At 40.9% G+C, this 10732-nt stretch overlaps 1 pseudogene; it reads right to left on the bottom strand.

Moving 5' to 3' along the window:
• Window positions 1–7807: 7807 nt before the first annotated feature.
• LOC104681606 lies at window positions 7808–8787 on the bottom strand (annotated as a pseudogene).
• Window positions 8788–10732: the final 1945 nt, after the last annotated feature.

Here is a 10732-nt window from a genome sequence, read left to right as displayed (position 1 = left end):
TCCCTCTGGAAAAATTGAGACCCATGTACACAAAATAAGAAAACAGGCCACATGGTTACAACAGGTCTCACTTAATTCTCTGTGGTAATTTGATGTATTCAATTGGTTATCTTTAAATCTAGGTTCATGGCTCAAAACAATTATACAAACTAAAACTGTCATATTACTATTAATTTTATTTTGTATGTTCCCTTTTTAAACTTTGTGTCTGTTACTTGTTACATTTTTGCAGAAGTACAACTCCTAACAAAAAAAGAAGGCCCAGCACTTTGAGATGATAACAAAATACTACAGAAAAGACAAAATTAAACTTAATAATGGATTCCTGGTAGACTTAACCTAAGAGCCACTCCCTGCAAACCTTCTTTATTGCTAAAACGTGGCTAAAAGGGTTTTGACGCTGACTCCTAGTCACCAATAACTCCCCACAACCAGGATGGGTTTATCCCAGCACAAAGGGACATTAAGACCTACCTACAGGATGATTGATCCGTGATGCTTTTGGACAAAGATCTTGACCGAAAGGAGGAAATGTGAAAGTTATCAGAATCAAAATGAAGTCACTAACGTTTAAACAAGAAAAATATCTGACAAATAAAGCCATGAAGAGAGGTTTTCATGCTTTTATATCTGATAACAAAAGCTATCACAAAAGACTCTGCAAAAACTACCTCTTTGTATAAAGACCATCACAACCATACACAAAAAAAGTCTTCTGCAAGGACATCTGCCCAGCAACTGCTTGTTTAACCTCAGACTAGTGTCACCCTTGTCATTGATCCTTCTAGCTAAGTATAATTATTTCAAAACTAGGTAATCCTCCTAATTTTTTTCCTTTAAAAACCTTTGTCTTCCTTTACTTCCTTGAGTATGCACATAATTTACTATGACTTGCATATTCCCATTACAATTCTCTATCCCCACATAAATATCTTTTTCTCTTAGAGAGCCTCTTTATATGTGTTATTTAGGTTGACACATCCAAGCAAATTAATCAAACCCAAGGAGGAGAAGCATGGGAACCTCAGTTTATACAAAGTTGGTCAGAGTGTACATGACAACCTATTGCTTGTAATTGGCATCTGAAGTGTGGGCTGAGTTCTTAGCCTGTGAGATCTCCAGATAGTGTCAGAATTGAATTGAATCATAGGACACCCAGTTGGTGTCTCTTGGATATGTTACGGGGTAAACCCCTCACACATCTGGTCACATAAATGTTCAATGTTGAGTGAGAGAGTATAGCAGAAAGAAAAAAAGAAAAAGCTTGTTTTTCCTTCAGATAGACTAAGTAGTTAGAATGTATCATGTTGATATAATTATTTCTCATAACTACCCTGAAAGATTGAAAATGTTATCCTCATTTTACAAAGGTTTAAACCCAAACTGAGACTTTTCCCCTCCCGGGATGCTCTCTGACTGGGTATCAATGTTGTTCCCATATGTAGTACATTCACTTTAATAGCACAACCTAAATGAATTAAAGAATAGCACAACGTTTTCTGACCTAGAATTGGTATGCCTTAAGCATTGCTTTGAATGCATGCTACCTTGTTTACCTTTATTAACTTTACATATATAAACCTGTGAGTTTAGATCCCAGAAATGCTTTATTCCCATTTTTTAAAGGGCATTTTTTTTAACCTACTAGCTTATTATATCTTTCTTCCAATGTGTGTTCTAGCTCCATGTTTTTTAAACTAACGCTAGGATTCTCAAACCAAGGTTCACCATGAGGATCAGGCATTCTTTAGATAAAGCTATTTCCTTATTAATATTATTAACCTCTCCTATTATCTTGTGGAGAAATCTATTACAAAAAATGTATTAGTTGGAATAGACTGGGTTATATTGTAGTAACAAATTAATCCTGAATTCTCAATGGCTTAACATAGTAGAGTTTTTGTTTGTTTGTTTGTTTTATTTTATTTTGTTTGAGACTCGGTCTTGCTCTGTAGCCCAGGCTGGAGTGCAGTGGCATGATCATATCACTGCAGCCTCAAACTCCTAGGCTCAAGCAATCCTCTCACCTCAGCATCGTAAGTAGCTAGGACTACAGCATTTGCCATCATGCCCAGCTAACTTTTTAATTTTTTTGTAGAGATGGAATCTCACTATGTTGGCCAGGCTGGTCTCAAACTCCTAGACTCAAGCAGTCCTTCTACCTCAGCTTCCCAAAGTGCTGGGATTGCAGGCATGAGACATCACACCTGGCCAATACTGAAAATGTATTTCTTGCTCATTATACATGTCTATCACAGGTCAGTAAAAGTCTCTGCTCCACATAGTCACTCAGAGACCCAGGTTAGCCAATGCCCACCAACTTGTAGATGCCCCATAGGGAATACACAATTTCCTCAATCAGGAGAAAAAAAAAAAAAAAACTAGAAAATTATACACAGACTTTTTACTACCTCTGCCCAAAGATCAATTTTGCTTTCATTTTATTGGCCAAAGCTAGTCATACGAGCTCACTAACTACAAGGGGGCTGGAAAATGCAGGAGGATCAAATGAAACAATTGATAAGTGTTACTGGCTCTGTTACAAATCATATAATAATTTTCTAGGCTTTAGTTTATCTTCTAGTCTTTTGACTTAGAGGGAAAAATGAATTATTGGTCACATTGAATAAACGCATTATAAAATTTTGTTTTGTTTTGCTTTTGATGCCCATTTAGAATCTGTATATATTTGCATTTGGTTAAGCATTATTCTGGAGGTGGGGAAGTGGTTTCTTGATGTATCAGCTAACAATTTCCATTGAGGCAAAATAGGAATCTGTAATATTCACTCTTTTACATTTTTATCTTTATGATTTGACACTATGGTTTAGATGTATGACCCTCCTCTGAAAATAAGAAAGATACTCTTTTATATGTAGATGACATGCCTCTATTTCAGGTACTCCAAGATTGGCTTTAAGAGAGAATCAACCTTCCTACACCATTACTTCCCAAAAAAGAGCTAGAGACCAAGTACTCTAAAATTAAAGTCATTATTTTTGTTCAATATCATCCAACATTAAATGGGTTCATAATTTACAACCGCATAAGTCCATTATCAATATTTTACAGTTTAACTTAATATGTTCGCCAGGAAATTATATTTCTTAAAGTTATATACTCTGTGGTTCCTTTTCTGAAATAGTTTTATGGCTAAGGCCAATGTTCAATTATAGTTGCTCAAAAGTTTTTCCAGGGTAAAATAATTGTGGACATGATTAGAGTGAAGGAATTTGACCTTCTGAGAGCTCATTTATGTGTGTTTTAGAACTCACCACATATTACTTTTGGAGAAGAATCTTGCCCCCTGCAAAAGTGTTGCCACAGGCGTCTCTGTGCAGAGGTGAGGTGGGTGCTTTATTAGGATCCTGCATTGTGCTCCCAGTCATTCCTAACTGATACCTGAGTGGGCTACTAAATGACTAATGATTGGGTAGCATATACAGGTTGTTTATGCTGGACAAAGGGATGATTCACATCCCAAGCAGGACAGAGTGCAATGGCAGGAGATTTCACCATGCTGCTCAGAACAGCCTACAATTTAAAATGTATGAATTATTTCTGGAATTTTCCATTGAATATTTTCAAATCATGATTGACTGTAGTAAATGAAAACATGGAAAATGAAATCGTGGATAAAGAGGGACTACTGTACTCACAGTTATGGCCTAATCTTAACAAGAAAATGAAGGTCTCTCACTATATTCTGTGCTCCAATCTTGCTCTTAGCTTTACGTTACTTTCTTTTTTTTTTTTTTTTCTTTTTTTACTTTAAGTTCTGGGATGCATGTGCAGAATGTACAGGTTTGTTACATAGGTATACATGTGCCACGGTGCTTGCTGCACCTATCAACCCGTCATCTAGGTTTTAAGCCCTGCATGCATTAGGTATTTGTCCTAATGCTCTCCCTCCCCTTTCCCCCAACCCCCGGACAGGCCCCAGTGTACGATCTTCCCCTCCCTGTGTCCACGTGTTCTCACTGTTCAACTCCCACTTACGAGTGAGAACATGCAGTGTTTGGTTTTCTGTTCCTGTGTTAGTTTGCTGAGAATTATGTCTTCCAGTTTCATCAGTGTCCATGCAAAGGACATGAACTCATTCTTTTTTGTGGCTGGATAATAGTCCATGATAAATATGTGCCACATTTTCTTTATCCAGTCTATCACTGATGGGCATTTGGGCTGGTTCTAAGTCTTTGCTATTGTGAACAGTGCTGCGATAAACATACATGTGCATGTGTCTTTACAGTAGAATGATTTATAATCCTTTGGGTAATGGATTGCTGAGTCAAATGGTATTTCCGGCTCTGGATCCTTGAGGAATCATCACACTGTCTTCCGCAATGGTTGAACTCATTTACATTCCCACCAACAGTGTAAAAGCATTCCTAAACCCTGATGTTCCATTTACTCTGGTTCCCTCACTTTATTTTGCTTTATTATTTGTAGCTTTTTAAGCTGTTAAAACCTTTTTGGAACCACACAAGGTATCAACTGACCTTTCAAAGTTTACTAATAAAAGGCCCGATGTGGTGGCTCATGCCTGTAATGCCAGCACTTTGGGAGGCTGAGGCAGGCAGATTGATTGAGGCCAAGAGTTCAAGACCAGCCTGGCCAATGTGGTAAAACGTCATCTCCACTAAAAATACAAAAATTAGCTGGGCTGGTGGTGCACACCTGTAGTCCCAGCTACTCGGGAGGATGAGATAGGAGAATCGCTTGAACCTGGGAGGCGGAGGTGGCAGTGAGCCAAGATGGCACCACTGCACTCCAGCTTGGGCAAGACTCTGTCTCAAAAACAAGCAAACGAACGAACAAAAAGTTCACTAATAAGAAAGCATACATTACTTATAGAAAACTTGACCTAGTATATTCTCTTCATAATACGGGATCTAAACATTTTTTATTGATAGTCACTTACCGATGAAAGCTATTAAAATTATCCACCTGCCAAAATGTATTAGTACACAAAAATTTTAGTACAAGTTTAGAGGGCTTGTGCCCCACACTGGAGTGCACCCACAAAATCCCAGGTTGAGAACCCATTCTCTGTAGGGTTTCTCTGATGTTTGCTTCAGCAGATTCATCTTCCCCAAACCTTAAATAACTAAAGCACAGTTTTCAAATGGGACCGACATGCCCCTGGAGGTACTCTATGACTTTTCAAGGGATAAAGGGGCATGAATAGTTTTAAGATTATCAATTTCGAAATCCTCAAATTTCTTTTTGAGGAAAAGAATAACTATTCTTTTCCAAACTTGATCTTCTTGACAACACATCATGGTCAAGATATCACGCCTATTCTTTCTTGCAATCTCCCCTCACTCTTCACAACTGCATTCTCCGTCTCGCTCTGTCGCCCAGGCTGGAGTGCAGTGGCCGGTTCTCAGCTCACTGCAAGCTCCACCTCCCGGGTTTACGCCATTCTCCTGCCTCAGCCTCTGAGTAGCTGGGACTACAGGCGCCCGCCACCTTGCCCGGCTAGTTTTTTGTATTTTTTAGTAGAGACGGGGTTTCACCGTGTTAGCCAGGATGGTCTCGATCTCCTAACCTCGTGATCCGCCCGTCTCGGCCTCCCAAAGTGCTGGGATTACAGGCTTGAGCCACCGCGCCCGGCCGCATTTTCAATTATTACAAAAGAAAGACATGTCTTTCATGCATTCCAAAACTGTATTGAATCACCCTGACAGTGAAAATTCTGGAGTGAAGACATAGGGATAATTCAAAATATTTGTGCTGATATTTTAACTTTTAAGTGCCAGAGTACGTGTGCAGGATATGCAGGTCTGTTACATAGGTAAGCGTGTGCTGTGGTGGTTTGCTGCACAAATCATCCCATCACCTAGGTATTAAGCCCAGTATCCGCTAGCTATTCTTCCTGATGCTCTTCCTCCCCCACACCAGCCCCTCCCCACAGGCCCCAGTGTGTGTTGTTCCCTCGCATATGTCCATGTATTCTCATCATTCAGCTCCCTCTTATAAGTGAGAACATGCAGTGTTTGGTTCTCTGTTCCTGTGTTAGTTTGCTGAGGATAATGGGATGAAGCCATCTTTAATGAAGACACCATAAACCCATAGTAGGTCTTAGCACTTTTCTCTGTCTTAAACCTATTTCTTTAAAATATTTAGGGGATCCTTTATTTCATTCACCTCCTCCTTACAAGGTGAAATTTTCTTTTCTTTTCTTTTTTTTTTTTTTTTTTTGAGACAGAGTCTCGCTCTGTCACCCAGGCTGGAGTGCAGTGGCGTGATCTCGGCTCACTGCAAGCTCCGCCTCCCAGGTTCATGCCATTCTCCTGCCTCAGCCTCCCTAGTAGCTGGGACTACAGGCGCCCTCCACCACGCCCAGCTAATTTTTTTGTATTTTTAGTAGAGATGGGGTTTCACCGTGTTAGCCAGGATGGTCTCCATCTCCTGACGTCATGATCCGCCCACCTCGGCCTTCCAAAGTGCTGGGATTACAGGCGTGAGCCACCGCGCCCTGCCGAAATTTTCATCTGATAGATTGTGTCTGCCAATTCAGTCCATGGCTCAGAATATCACCTTGTCCTCATTCCATAGCATAAGCTGTTCTGGGGGAAGAGGCCAAGGGTCATGGATTCACTGGACTGGATGGGACATGATCCAGAACTTGACTACATTTGGCTTCCCAAGGATCCCACCACCTCCTTCTAATCAGTGATCATGGAGGAAACACATTGTATTCCTATTCACTGTTTCAAAGATCAGGCCTACCTCACTGGCATACCAAGAAAGTTTCCTCAAGTATATTTAGTGTTTATCATTTTCCTATAGTTCTTCAAATATCTGACATTCATCTTTTTCCCTACCTCTATATTCCTTTCTTTTTCACATTATCTTTCTTGATTGCTTTTTAGTAGAAAAACAAAGACATGGATTTATTGTGCATATTAGCACGTCCGTCCTGGAAAATGGATGGAAGTTTCATACACACCACTTACAGTAACAGCTCAGAGTATAAAGTCGAGAAGGAAGAATCTGAAATATTAGACTTATTCTGAAATAAGCTTACCTAGGATGATACCACTTTTGATCAGAATTTGCACTTTGCAACTAGTTAACAGTGGTGAATATATAAAATCTGGTAGTTACAATACATGGCAGTCACTTCATATTAATGCCTCCCCCAACTCACCCAACTTCTGAAGAACAGAGCTTTGTCAAGTTTTGTTCTCCTTTAAGTTTTAATGTAAAAAAATAAAAATTGAGACAAAGTCTTGCTGTGTCGCCCAGGCTGGAGTGCAGTGGCGCAATCTCGGATCACTGCAATCTCTGACTCCCAGGTTCAAGAGATTCTCTTGCCTTAGCCTCCCAAGTAGCTGGGACTACAGGTGCCTGCCACCACGCCTGGCTTTTTTTTATTTTTTTATTTTTATTTTTTGTATTTTTTTAGTAGAGACAGGGTTTCACTATGTTGGCCAGGCTGGTCTTGAACTCCTAACTTCATGATCTGCCCGCCTTGGCCTCCTAAAGTACTGGGATTACAGGCTTGAGCCAGGGCGCCCAGCCAAAAAAAAAAAAAACTTTTAAAAAGTCGTGTTGTACAAACATATCCCCAGAGAGAACTGCAATTTACCAAGGTTTTCAAGTGTTTTGAGAGAAATCTTACTGAAAGAATAGTGGTGTCCATGTTCCAGTAAATACTGAGTGAAAAACAATTTTTATACCCCAATCTGAGATATAAACTTGTTTTTTGTAGGAACACAACTGCTGTAAATTAGACAATTGAAGCAACCATCCAAGACAATAACAACGCCTATGACAGTCTGCCATATTCTGGTGTCTATCAAAGCTCATGATGATTCTTTGTGAGATCTTCCCCCATAATTGGTAGCCTGGCTTCCAACAAACATGTTCCAGTTCTCCAATATTTCCTCTTTAGCCTCTCATCCTTGTTTTTGTCTGACTCATATACCAGATGCCTGGCCTCAGCCTGTGCATGATCATAATCTTGAGGGAGGATCCAGTGACGAATCTCGTCTTTGTTCAACTTCCGGTCCTTGTTCGATCCCAGAATTTGTTAAATTGCTCCCGTTCTGATAAAACCCAGTCTGGCTCAGGGTCATTCTCCTCATGGGAAAACATATCCGCAATATATTCATCCTGATCCACAAACCCATCCCTGTTCTTGTCGATGTCCTCCAGGGTTTTCAAAACCACAATTTCCTTCATATGCTCAAACTCTTCAGGATGCAGAAAGGCAGTGAACTCCTCCCGAGTGGCTGTCAGGGCACCATCAAGGTCTGCAGAATCTTCTCTCGTCACGTGGCAGCATCTTTTTAAAAGTGTAATGATCTGAAGAATCATGAAACTCCGCGGGGTTTCCTAGGTGGTAACCATAGGTGGCTTGTTTGTATTCTTCCTAGGAAATTTTGTCATCCTTGTCCCTATCATAATCCTGCCAGACTTTGGCGACATTATCGAAGATGTGTCTTTTCTGCATCCGTTTGATCCAGGTTTTCAGCTCCTCAGTAGTGACAAAGCCGTCTCCATCATTGTCGATTCGATCAACAATCTTCCCCAGCCTCTCCTCGCTCTTGTCCGGGATGAGCTGGTCCAAGGTCTTGGAGTCCTCCTTGCCCAGGAAGGCCTCCTGGCCGTACTGGAAGCTCTGGTCGTGCCCTGGAGGCTGCTTGCCCAGCTCGGATTTGGGCCGCACCACGCGCTCCTTGCGCACTGTGGAATTGGCCCGCAGCGCCCGCGGGCCAGCAGCAGCGCCAGGAGCAGCCCCAGGACTAGCCCCAGGCGGCGGACGCCGCGCGCCATCGTCCCGAGGAGAGGGCGTCCGGGAGAGAGGCGCCGAGTGAGCGACGACAGCGGCAGCTAGGGAACGGGGGCTCGGAGTGCGGCGCCAGCCGCGGGGCTGGGGCCGGCGCGGAGGAAGGGACCGGCCAGTCCCTCCGCCACGGCCTGACCAGCGCCAGAGCAGAGGTGCGCGTCCCCCGGTCCTGGGACTGGGAAACTGCGGGCGGCCAATCTACTTCTATTCATAGTGAACCATAGATGTATGCTTGGGTAGGGCAGCAAAAATCATGGCAGTTTCGCTCAACAACCTCATCTCTTCCAACTTCTACACATGATCACAAAATGCATTATCCCTGACAATAGATTCTTCTCGAAGGAAAACAAAAGAGACTCAGACAAGTGGCAGTCCCCTATTTCATTCTGTAACAAACTCCTGCCAAAGCTTCATGACTGACATAAATATTTATCTTAGCCTTAGAATTAGGAAGGAAGATTACAATTATTGGGATGTATATTAACTCAAAAATGAAGTCTTTTTTTTTATTCTGATGGAAAGTAAGTGTGAATCTCCACACAGTGACTCATATCTGTAATCCAGCACTTTGGGAGGCTGAGGTGGAATGATCGCTTCAGTCCAGGAGTTTAAGACCAGTCTAGGTTACACTTCTAAAATGAATGAATGAATGAATGAATGAATGAATGAATGAATAAATAAATAAATGTCTGTAGTCCCAGCTACTCAGAAGGCTGAGATGGGAGGATCGCTTGAGCCTGAGAGATAAGGCTACAGTGAATTGTGATCGCACCACTTCATTCCAGCCTGGGCAACAGAGCGATACCCATTCTCAAAAAAAAAAAAAAAGAAAAAAAAGAAAAAAGAAAGTATGATTTGGCTCATTAGTTTGACAAAACGATGGTTTGGCCAATTATTTTACACTTTGGACGTTTTCCATACATTGAATGAAGTAATCCTGAAGCTCCAAGAATTTTTTTAAGATAAATAAATCACGTATCAGGTGAAATATTATATTTGCAAAGGTGAACTAACAACTTTTAGATTTTCCTAGCATTTTCTGTGTATATTGAGATGCCTCTAAGTGAAAGAGTGAGAGTTAACTAAAAATCATCTGATAACTCTTAGTGAAGCCTCTTTGGGAGACTTCCCAGAAATGAAATTACTCTAATGACCGAGCAACAAATATACTTGCAAGTTAGGTAGTTTCTAATTCCACGATTTCAACAGAATTGAAGGAGCACCTAATTGTGTTGTCAATGAGATAATTTAAAATAAAAATGTGGCCTGGTTCAGTGGCTCACGCCTATAATCCCAACACCCTGGGAGGCCGAGGTGGATAGATTGCTTGAGCCCAGGAGTTTGAGACCAGCTTGGGCAATGTGGTGAAACCCTTATCTCTACACAAAAATAAAATAAAAATTAGCCGGGCATGGTGGCATGTACCTTTAGACCCAGCTATTCAGGAAGCTGAGGTGAGGGTATTGCTTGAGCCTGAGAGTTTGAGACTGCAGTGAGCCATGATTGTGCCATTGCACCCCAGCCTGAGTAATAGAGTGAGACCCTGTCTCAAAAAAAATAAAAATAAAAAAATTAAAACTAAACAATAAATAAAATACAAATACAAATTTTTAGCATGTAACTTGAACGAAGTTTAAAAAATTGAGTAAAACTGCCACAATAAAACCTTCTATTCCCATTAGTTACTTATGGGAGTAAAGATTTCTCAGATTGTACATCATTAAAATTAAAAAATAGAATCGATACTAAAAATTCCATTTTCTTCTAGTGATAAGTAATCGTAAGTAATAGTAATCCACAGACAAACTTAAAATGTGGGTAGTAAGAGTCGCCACATCATAGTGTTGCTGTGAAGAGTAAGTAAACTAAAAGGAAAAGGGTTTAGAGAATGCCTGGCACATAATAAAATTCAATATATGTTAACCACTACTA

This window comes from Rhinopithecus roxellana, chromosome 4, assembly GCF_007565055.1.
Source record: "Rhinopithecus roxellana isolate Shanxi Qingling chromosome 4, ASM756505v1, whole genome shotgun sequence".
Lineage (NCBI taxonomy): Eukaryota > Metazoa > Chordata > Mammalia > Primates > Cercopithecidae > Rhinopithecus > Rhinopithecus roxellana.
Note: the sequence above shows the minus strand (reverse complement) of the source record. Positions and strands in the feature narration are given on the sequence as shown.